Source organism: Pseudopipra pipra, chromosome 24 (genome assembly GCF_036250125.1).
Source record: "Pseudopipra pipra isolate bDixPip1 chromosome 24, bDixPip1.hap1, whole genome shotgun sequence".
In the NCBI taxonomy this organism is placed as follows: domain Eukaryota; kingdom Metazoa; phylum Chordata; class Aves; order Passeriformes; family Pipridae; genus Pseudopipra; species Pseudopipra pipra.
Genome location: NC_087572.1, coordinates 6,953,779 through 6,965,147, shown reverse-complemented (window position 1 = coordinate 6,965,147; position 11,369 = coordinate 6,953,779).

Sequence of the window (11,369 nt, the reverse complement as noted above, 5' to 3'; positions counted from 1 at the left end):
CTTTACACCGTTTCAGGCACACTATCTTCAGTTTCTTTTCCTGGTAAACTTGGTACAGCAAGTGTGTTCTCTGAGCTGTAACTGTAATTCTGGTTAATCCACACACATGTATGGTGTTAGCAAGGGCAGAATATATATCAGTTGTAGAGGCTTTATTCCAGTGGCTAAAGTATACATCTGAGTGCACCTTAAAAACTAAAATGGGAAGACATAGAAGCAGGGAGAAACAAGTCTATTCATGGGAGAAAATGGCTGGGTGTCGAAGATCAATAAACATTGCTGCTCACCGCATTCTCTTTGAAAGGAAACAGGTGGTTAAAGACACGGAAAAGTGTTCCAGAAGTACTCCAAAGTATGGTTTTACTCAGTTTAGAAACTACTGTTGTGTCTGCATTTTAACAGACAGGGATTCTTACAGACTACACATTTCACAGGTCAATGCACACTGCTTTCACAGCAATCCCTTCAGTGACACCACCAACAGAACTGGCAGATGCTTCGATTAACTGCATTCCTACCTTGGCAGATCAGGGAAGGGTTTAATCACAGATTGAGAGTTTCCTGAGAGTTACTCAAAGTCCACTTTGTGCCAGACAGGTGTGCATCAGGATGAGCAAAGTGTTACAACAGGAGTGAGAGGACCCCAGGTCTCTGTCACTGTCCTCCCCTGGGAGGTCTCTGGAGCTCCCCAGCTGCAGCTCTCTGGAGCACACCCTACACACCAGCAGATCCCCACAGAATGGAGTTGGAGCCTACAGATAATAAGCCAGAAGGGCTGGAAACTATTCTCATTATTTTGCATATTTAAGTATGGCTGCCACTTTCAAAGTAATGGGAAGAGCCTCCCACTGTGAGAATGACCTCAATTTTGTTCCCAAGGAACTCAAACACAAAATACTTGTTCCAGCCAGCTCAAACAAGTTACAGACCTCCGAGAAAAACTCCACTCTTCACTGCTAAGAGACCTTCAGAAGAGAGGATAAACTCCATTAGTGAAGATGACTGGCTAACTAGTCTAATGTACAACTGTTTTCCTGAATGTCTGATGTCCCCTTTTTCCACAGATCTGTCATTCTGTAGAAGTACGAAGTAGAAAACTTTCCAAGCTAATTCACTTCAACTCTTCACTCTCATAAAAATGGCACTGAAAGAAGCCTAATTCAGTACAAAATCTTTATGCTCAGAAGACCAATTTTCTTCAGACTGCCAAAAATCTCTACCTTGCAAAAAAAAAAAATCTTCATAGAAAGCCAGGTTATCACACCTCAGTCTCAAGAATTCAAATATATGGCCTTTATATAACTAGAGAACAGAAAACACAGAATTAATATAAAAAGTTCAAATGAGTGACAATTACTGAAGGTAAAGGAATAAACATTTCAAGTGTTGCTTCTGAGAAGAAGGATGACGATTCCCACTGCAGAATTGAACTCTGAACCCCCCATGCTAGACTCTAGACTTTCTGCTATAACAAAAGAACACTTTTTTTATTTATGTCTTAATTCAAATTTCCGTTATTACTTATTCCTCAGTGAAAGGGGGGGTGGAGCTAATCACAGCAATTAAGAGCTGGACAACTGCACTGGTTTTCTTCCGTGTGTATAAATACAAACATGCTGCCAATTCACACTGCACACATCTCATCTCAGAAAAATCACTCTGAGTTACTCAAATTCTTGCACATTTATATCTCATTTCAGCAACTTCTACTGATGCAACCACACATTTGATGTTCTCTAGCTGCTTCTATTTTAAACCTCAGTTCAGCTGCTAAAAGGATTTTTGAAGCTATTTTCAATGGAAGAGGAAAGATGACCTACATTGGCAGAGCTGCCTCTCTGGTCGCACAGCCTCCCACAGTGGGGATGGTGCAGCCTTCACTGCAAGGACCCCACTTTGGCCCAGTGAAACAGATTTAATTTGTGACCTTTAGATTTTACATGCTACACTGCACACCTTTCTGAACCCATTGCTAAGGCATGCAGCTGAAAACATCTATCTGACATGAAAGAAAAGGCTAAAACTGTACAACCAAGAGTCAGTCAAACGAAAAAGGAGAGGGGAAAAAAGCACATTTATTTTCTATGAACAGCCATTAGAGAAACATGGAAAAGATTTAATGTCTACTAGAAACATTAAAGAAAATGCATATTCTAATGCTTTGCAGACATGAGAAATAATGAATGTTTCTTTGCATAAAGTGGGCAAATTTAATGCAAATTAGCTCATAAGTACATGCCTACATTGCTGTGCAACATCTATCATCTAGAAATGATAGAAATCTAGAAAATGAGTTCAAGATCTCATACTTTGTGTATAAGGAATAATATCAAAGAAATTTGAAGAATCCTGCAGTATTTTTACCGTTACACACCACATCAAAAAGTCATTTGAAAAACAGCAAGGTCCACTCAAAAAAATCTCAAACCTTGCAACTGGGCTTGCACCTGCAGCTTGCTGGGCTTGCTGGCTGTACAGATCCAAGACACTGCAGGGAACACTTCTCTATCTCTGCAAAAGAAGACATATAGAGGTGTACAGCCAACGGAAGAGCTGAAGAGAGAAGCTACTGTTAAGGCTTTAAGCATCCTCATTTCTCAGGAACCTTAAATTAAATGTCTCTACTAGTATCAGAATAGCAAGAATTGTTCAAAGAGAGTAACCTCATTGTAACAGTGCTGATCGTTGAACACTGGTTTGAATCTGAATGAGAAGGAACTGAGAAATCCTGCTGGCAAATTAACTGGGAAACACTGCTATGTGTTTGCAACCTGAAATTTAGTTTTGCCTCTGACCTACGTGCAATACTCTACAGACTGCTTATTAGATGCAATGCAATGTATTAGCATCCTGCAAAGGTACAGCAATTCAAAAAATCAAAGCTACAAAAATTCAAAAAAACACATATGGCATAAAGACTGACTAGTTGATCACCAGTAGGGGTTTTGCAGTGAACCCCTAAATAATAGCTGAAAAAAAAATTGGTGGGGCAGAAAAACAAATCTGACAGAAATGCTTATGAATAAGAGTTGTCTTTAAAGTTGTGTCCATCAAAACTTTTAAGCTGAATCTAGAACTGTTTGGAAACAAGAGAATAAAGGTGGCTGCTCAACTTCCTGGAGTAAACATGACACGGTAAGCATGACCATGCTTTATTATGAGCTTACTGGTCAGCTATCTGGCTATCAAAGGGTCCTTGTGACACACTCTCCCTAGTTTTCGACCCTCTTGAACATGACTCGCAATCCTCAGGAATGCCAGTGCATTAGCATTTTCCTGGCTTAATTTTTAGCACTGTACAAGATCTCTGGACTCCCAGCAGAGTTCAATGAACACCTCACGACAGCCCCTCCAACTCTGACCTTCCATGAAGGACACTTCCCAGGTGGCAAGAGAGCGCTGACCGCAGCACAAACAGATTTATCAAATACCTGAAAAGTGGCCACACCAGCAAAAATGGAAAGCAAAAAGAATTCAGTTCTTTTTCTCTTCCTGGAGCAGCACACAGCAAACTTTGGCAAGAGTCCCCAAACCTCATGCTGGACTAGAGCTATCCTTGCCAGTAACTCACATTTAATGAAAAATGATTCAGCTGTTCCTGAACTGGTGCATTAGTGGGGTGCTCCCCAAACCTGCCCAGCTACCACCTACCCGCAGGACCACTACTGCTATCCCTCTGCCCTTCCAAGGTGCAGAAGGAAAAGATGCCCAGTCTGCAGGGTGCTGTGGGCATGGCCATGCTGGCTTTCCTTCTTTAGGGCCTTGGGTTTGTTGTAGCGTTGTTTGCTTGCGTTTGGGTTTTTTTGAGAACTTTAAGCACTAAATGTTCATTTAACTAAGTGGAAAAATAATCCATGACCGTTCCAGGTCTGAGGGCATCAACTATAACTTAAGAGATCTGACCCAACTTCATAAGTTGTTTCAAATGAGACAAGGAAGTTTCAACTAGCAAACAACTACATTTTTAAACTAGAAAAGCCCTGAAAAAGGGTTTGACTAGAAACAGACTTTTATATACTATCAGGCACTGATAAAATTCAGGGTCTGATTCTTCCCAATGGTCTGCTCTCTTCTCTCACCCCAAGGAAGATCTGTTTTTACAAGTTGCAAGAATTCTGTTTCACACAGCCCTCTTTCTGAAGGCACTAAAACTCCTAGTAGCCAGTTTTGGGTACTCATCATATAAATGGAAAGATTATTGCATAGAAACTGTGCAGATTAACTAAACTGGGTTATATGCCTTTAGATTTTTATGGAAGTACTTAAAATAAAGCTTATTTGGAGGAGAAAAAGCCTTTTGCCTACCCATATAAATTTTTTCTAACAAAATAGTTTTAAGATGCCATTGTTACTGCTCCACAAACAAACTTAAGCAACTGGTTACCCAGTGCTTTAAGGAAGGAATTTCTATACACAAGAATATAAATTATTTAAGTGACTCTATAAATAAGGCTAAATTTGCCTCTTGCCTGTCTGGAGATTCCCCCAATTAGTCCAACCTAACTTTTTTAGGTAGCTCCTTGGTATGTGTGTCTGTACACCCCAACACACCAAGTCACTGCTCTCTTTCAAAAGTGTTCCTGATGGAAGCTCAGTAACCTTTCAAAAGCTGGCAGACAAGAACTCCTCCTCTATCATGCAGACAGAACGTAACTCACAGCCAGGGAACAAGCCACCGTGTCTGGGTGCAAGATACTCAGTGCACAGCTTTCATCTCCTCAACACACCAATCACAACAGAGCAATAGGTAAGTTGTGGGCAAGTGCAGCAGGATAAAAACTAGTTTCAAAAGAACTTAGGACTACTTTAATTCACTGCAATTCACCACAGACGGAATATCAGTCAGAACACACACATCCCTTTAAAGACATCAGAGCTGAAGTGTCTATGCAATATTACCTGGCTGTAGCCAAAAGCACTCTTACTTTGTCAAAAAACTTCTTGTATTTTCAAAGGAAAAACCAATCTTGTTGCAAAAGTTAATCCATACGTTTATCTATGGATTAGTGTACTCCAAAGATGTTAAAGCCCCTCCTGTACAAATGATCCACTGAAATGGAGCACTTGCATTAGACAACTCAGTTGAGCTCTGGAAGATATGTGCAGCTGGCTGGGAGGCTTAGCCTGGCTCACAGATATCTCACCACACTATTTGTATTTGATGCACAGTATCTAGAACCTGCCTAAAGATACCAACAGGAAGAGTCTGCTTCACACCGAAAAAAAAAAGAAATCTGCCTTAGGAGCCTCTCAGTATCAGTTTCCAAGGCACTTCCCACTTGGAGCAAGCTCACAGCACAACTCTACAACAAAGACTGGTGAGAAGTGCCAGATGAGCTCAAGCTCTTCAATATGAACTTTATCAGAAGAGGAGGCAGCAAGAGGAAATTCTTCTTCTAACTAGATGCAGGATCCCTCACAGCTGCTGCTGCTTCTGGGCTGTAGGCTTGGACTTCCTCAGCTATATGCTTTTCTACCTCTTTCCAATACCTGTAAGAGAAAAAATAAGCAGAACATATTTGCTCCTACTCCTCCAACTGGAAGCAACCTGACTGCACAGTAACAGCCAGCAAAACCGAAGAAAACAAGAAACACGGGAAGATGGGAATGAATATTCCATACCCTAAGAACAGCTACTACTGCTGGGTGTTCGAGGGGAAAATCAAGTGATAAATGAAGTATTAACTAACAGGCTTGACCTGCTGTCTTACAGGAAGAATCATTTATGCTCTAGGTTTACCTCAGTAAGTAGAGGCATCAATGACTGATAATTAAATTAACAGCAATACCAACCTATTTTGTGAAGCTGCTGAGATTGTCTTCAGCTGCTTGTAACTTCTTCCCATGTCTGAAGCAGAACACTGCATGCTCAATATCTGACCTCAGCCAGACTCTCTGGGAGAATTGTATCAACTGAGGTGGTTTGGATGCTAAGATCAGTACCATTTTAATATAACTGTGTATTAAATTCTTGCAGATAAATTGCACACTGGTTCTGTAACTGAGCAGAAGTCATTCAGCAAAGATTTGCATGACAATAAAGCTCACTGCAATGGTTCTTCCAAGCACCTACAACCTCCTGGATGCATGATACCGAGAGCAGGAAGAATTCTTCTCCTGTGATCTCAGCATTGCTACTGCTAGTGCTGAGCAGAACAAGAAGGAGGAAAAAGGTCCCTCAGAACAATGGAGAGAAAAATCTGTAACTGCAATTGGGTTTGACTGAAAAAACACAGGGATGAGTTAAAGATCTCTGAGTTTGATAAAACAAACTTCAACTTAAAACAAAGGTGTTCTTATCCTTTTCGGTGTTTGTTCTATAGGTACTACCAGCAAAAAGTTAGACTAATTCTCTGTCCCACTGGTTCAATATACTGAATTTTAAAATCTGATTACTTATAGTAATGGCACATGCTTCAAAGAATTCTTTCAGAAAGCAGTCTGCATCCAGGAACTGTGCAAAAAAGAGTATTAGACACGTCAAATTCCTGCCTGCGCAACATGCATTCAGTCTCCTGAGTACATCTGTTACGATACCATCTTCCATTAGGCACTTGAACTACTTTTAACCACAGGACTTTTAGCCTGTGCAGCATTTCACTTCCCTTTCTCTGCAGCAGTTAAAGCAGCACAGCAGGGAACTTCAGAACACAAAGGAGCTTCCATTGCTAAAACAGCTGAACGCTCTCCAGAATTAGATTTCCTTTCCTATCATGAAATTAATGCTTACACCACATCCCCTCTGAAATCCCAGTTGTGAATGAACCTTCTGCACACCAAATTTGAAATGCCTGAAGGTATGGCAGAAAGAATACTGTCAGGTGAACAGGTGCTGATGCAATGGACGCTCATTCCTTGAATTAAAATGGAAATACAACCACCTCTCACAGGTTTAAACACAGAGAGAAAAAACTGTATTCTACACTTACACAAGTTCTGCAGAAAGTTCAACAGGAAAATCCAGTGAGAAGACTGCACATTCACTGGTGCTAAGGAAGGAAAAAAGTGAAACTGTGCCTGAAGCAAGGAGGGTAGGACTAGTTTGGTGTGCTTTTCATTCTTTTTTTTTTTTTTTGCATGTAATGCACTTTGACAGCTTATAATCACATAAAAATATATTGTGTTTTAAATTCATAAACTTCACCAATAAGCGAAGAATGTTTGTTTTATGAAAGGAGCATGGCCCACTCCATTTATCTCCAAATTCCACACGTGAAAAAGCCAATCCACTCAGAGGGTTTTTTTCTTCTGTATTGACTTTGCCATCCGCTTCCTTTTCCAGAGACAGGCCACCTGAGCATGTGCAACTACACTCACTATCAGTAGCTCCATGGCAGATTGGAGAATCCAGAGTTAAAAGAAATCCTCTTTTTTCTGTTTAAGATCTTTCAAGTGAAGATGCGTTGATGACCTTGTGTGATTGTGGTAGCCCGAGCAAAGTTTATCTGGAATTAAACAAATACTTCATATCTGAAAAATCCTTACAAAATACCTGTACTCACCAGGTACATTTCTTCTGCAGCTGGTGTCAGAACTGGCATGCTATTCAGTCCCACGATAAACCGTGACTGACCCTGGAATGCTCCTCTAGCCTAGTAAGCTTTTCCGATTCCTCTGCTCCTTTCCAAGTACTGCATGAATGTACAATCAGGAAAAGAAAAGTCTGCTGGCTGAGGAAAGGCACAAGATGAGCAGGTGCCATGAAGGATTCAACATGTCCAAGTATTTTAAGTTTGATTTGCAAATCTTTCTTCAGCTTTTGCTACTTGTTTGTCTAGAATCAACATATCATGCCCTCCCCAAAAGCAAAGATGATTACTAAAATCCAGTGGGATTTTATAGTGGAATCAACTACAACTGTCCCTTCGTTCAAAAGCAATTTTCTCTCAATTAGTGCCTTCTAAGCATTATCACATTCAATACATAAATGATTCAAATTATTCAAAATGTTTTGTTGTTATTTCCAAGACAAAATTTTATTATTTTCCAGAGATCTACGTGGACACATTTCTTAACAGAATTCTTAGGCTTTGAAGAAGTGTGCTGCAAGTTCTTTGCTTTTGCATGGTTGGGATAAAAAAAATCTGACCCAAACCTGGATTTAATTACAGAAGAAAAATTTAAATGTTCAAATTGTTTTATGCTTCCAGCATCCCTAAAATACCATCCAGCTTTCTTCTGAAGTGCAAGTCATCTTTATTTTCAAATTAATTTCAACTGGAAGAACCTATGCCATGCCTCTCTTGAACATGGACAAATTTAAACTTAGCCTTTACCTTAAACACTTGGAATCTCTCCATGGTAATGGCAGATTTTGAAATCTATTCCAGTGCTCAAGTCTGTGGAGCTCATCTCCTCCCCCCTCCCACCCCAGCCCTTTCATCTTACTGAAGGAAATGAGAAAGAAAGTTGTCTTACCGATAACTCCAAGGTTAATGTCCCCTGCGAACCCCACCTAGCAAGTCGACATCATGACATGTCAGGTCAGCCTCAATCACGCTTCCCTGATAGTCAGGTAAAAGGAAGGAGTTAAAATACAAAATTGACACTTGCAGATTTCTGGACATCAGAAAACGTGATGCAATATATTCTGAACTGTCTTTCAGAGCTTCTGGTAACCTCTAAGTTGTTAAAACATGTCTTCGGAGATATTCTCCTGCTCTAAAATTTCAGAAGTTCGTGATCAATAACCAAGTATCACAGATCCACCTTGACTATTTTGTTTCAATGAGACCAAAAGCGTAAGGTTTCCCTCTAACACAAACAATTCCCCCCCCATTTTATCAGTTAATATACACTCAACATAACTCCTCTGGGTTTCAAAAGACAATTTAAGCAAACAGACTACAACAGCTTCGTTCAAATTCTAAGTTAACAGAAGCTCTAATTTCTTTTTGTTGTTTTTTTTAGAAAAAACTCAGAACACAACTGGGTATATCTATAAGGCTCTGAGCTACTCACGTTGTTCACGTGAATGTCACAATTCCACTGAACAACCTCCATTGTACAAGCAATCTTTAATCACACACACTCCACCTCAAGTCATGCATGATCAAAGACTGCTGATGACAGATTTGTAGGACAGATCCTTACTGTTCTATGGATGGGCCACCAGTATTCTGGATAACAAGACTTGCTGAAAATTACGTACATCTACAGGAGGGTCTACATGTCTGAGAGGCTTAAGACTTTTTGCTCACTACCTCAAACTTACTTCCCTGCTAGCCTTATAATAAGAATGCCCTCTGTATTTTTTTTCTGTGTAGTTCAAAATACAGAAATGGGCTTCATGTCCAAATATAGAGGGGGCATTTTATACAGAGTCACCAAAATCATGCGGTGATCTTCTACTTCGAGTTTATTTTGGAAAGGTTTAAGCAATGCAGTTGTCATTCTTTAATAATCACGCTACAGAAGCTGAGACCTGAAAATAAACAATTGCTAAAAAAAAATTAAACCTTTAATTAGTAAAATCATAAGTTGAATTTAGTAAACTGATTTTGTTAATAAAGTGAAATTAAGTCTATAATAACACAATAGCTATAAAAATACTTTGCTCAAGTTTTGGAACTGCTAGGAATCTGATAACCTACTTCTTAAGTCAAACACCTTATCAATACAGACATTTAAACAACTGCTATAAATGAGTGATCAAATGATTATTAAAATCCCATTTCATGGCTCCTCCTCCAATGCCAGCAGGACACTCATAAAAGCTGAATATTGGTGTGCAGGTTGAAATCCATTTTCAACATATTATAAAGGATTTTTGTTAAGATATACTGAAGAAACAATCACAACAGATGCACAAGAGCAAATTTAATTTTTTTTTTTTTTTTACTGTATATCAAAATTGTGCTGAGAAATTCTTCCCTGGAGTCAGGCATGGTAGTTTTCCACTGTGCTACAGTATCTTTGCTCCGTAATTTTTTTCAATAATTTCATTAAGTTCTTCAACTTCAGCACACACCACTACTTGAGTAAGCTGTAGCACACATTATCTTAAGGATTCATTAAAGTACTGCTGCAAATTTAAATGGTGAATTTGAGTAGCCATAAACCATGAAAATCAAAGAATTTGGTGAATCTTCTAAATATAAACTTTTACTGACTTTAATTCTTATAATTTTCAACTATAAAATGTATAGCTCGCTACTCATATTTAACAAAACTATTAGTATAAATGGTGATCTGGGGCATTACACAAGAAGTAAATACAAGATGCAGCTTTACAGTTCTCAAGGAAGACAATTTTACATTTTTGTTTTTCAGCTGTTTTGTAAGCACTAAAACTGAAGTGTGTTGCTTCCTCCCCACTCCCCCCACACCATGTACTGGCATCTCACCTCTCCTGGACTAACATGTGCAGTACAGGAACACTACCCTTCTTCCAGGCTGGAGAGTGATTTAAACGTGATTCCAATTAAGCTCCCTTGTACTAGATTCCCTTTACAATGAAAGCTGAAAAGCCAGTACTTATTGGGACTACAGGGTTCTACTCAGCACCACAACAGCTGTTTAACTACCAGAAATTCATACTGATAGGGTAGCAAAACTCTGTGTTAAAACAAAATTATAAGCCAGATCCTTATAACAAGCTAATGCCTGAAGTCCAGGCAATAGCACTCTGAGTTCACTGCTCAGGTAGGGAACGGAGAGGACAGGATTTGGCCCTCAAAAAACAAACAAACGAAAAAAACCCAACAACATACTAGATACTGATTTTTTAAAAGTACTTTTGAGTTCTTTATGACCAATTCTATTAACTGGAAGAGCCTGACACAGGGGCAAACCCTTTTTTGACAAGCAGATAGACATCTTTGATTCAGATCAGAACTCAAACCCTGCAATCCCATTCCAGATCCACAGCGGTGTGGGGAGGCTCATCTTACTGAGTACACTCTGACCTAACACACTTGAGACACCAGACAGGAATAGAAGACAAAGGGAGGAGTATGACCACTGAAGTTTAACTTCCTCAATAGTCTGTGTTTGGAATGCTGTAAATCAAGTACGAGCAATGTATTGGATTTGGACATTTAGAGGTCCAGCAATAGTTTTCTTTAGAGAAAGTACAAATCCGTTTGTTTCTCTCTTTTCTTGAGAAGCAAATGTTCTTCATTGGGGTACAGAATGGCTCAGATGCAACACGAGTAATGTCATGACTTGCCAGTTAAAATTGACATCTGGGAGTGTCCAAGACAAGGGTCAAAGCAACACAATATAATGTAGCTAGCAATGCCCCCAAAATATACTTTTTTTTTTTAAACAGCCTTTATTAGAAGGCAGGAGAATTCTAAGGCAAATTGTTCATCATGGCAGAACATCAAATTAAAACGTCAAGACAGAAATAAGCAGAATCTGAAGAG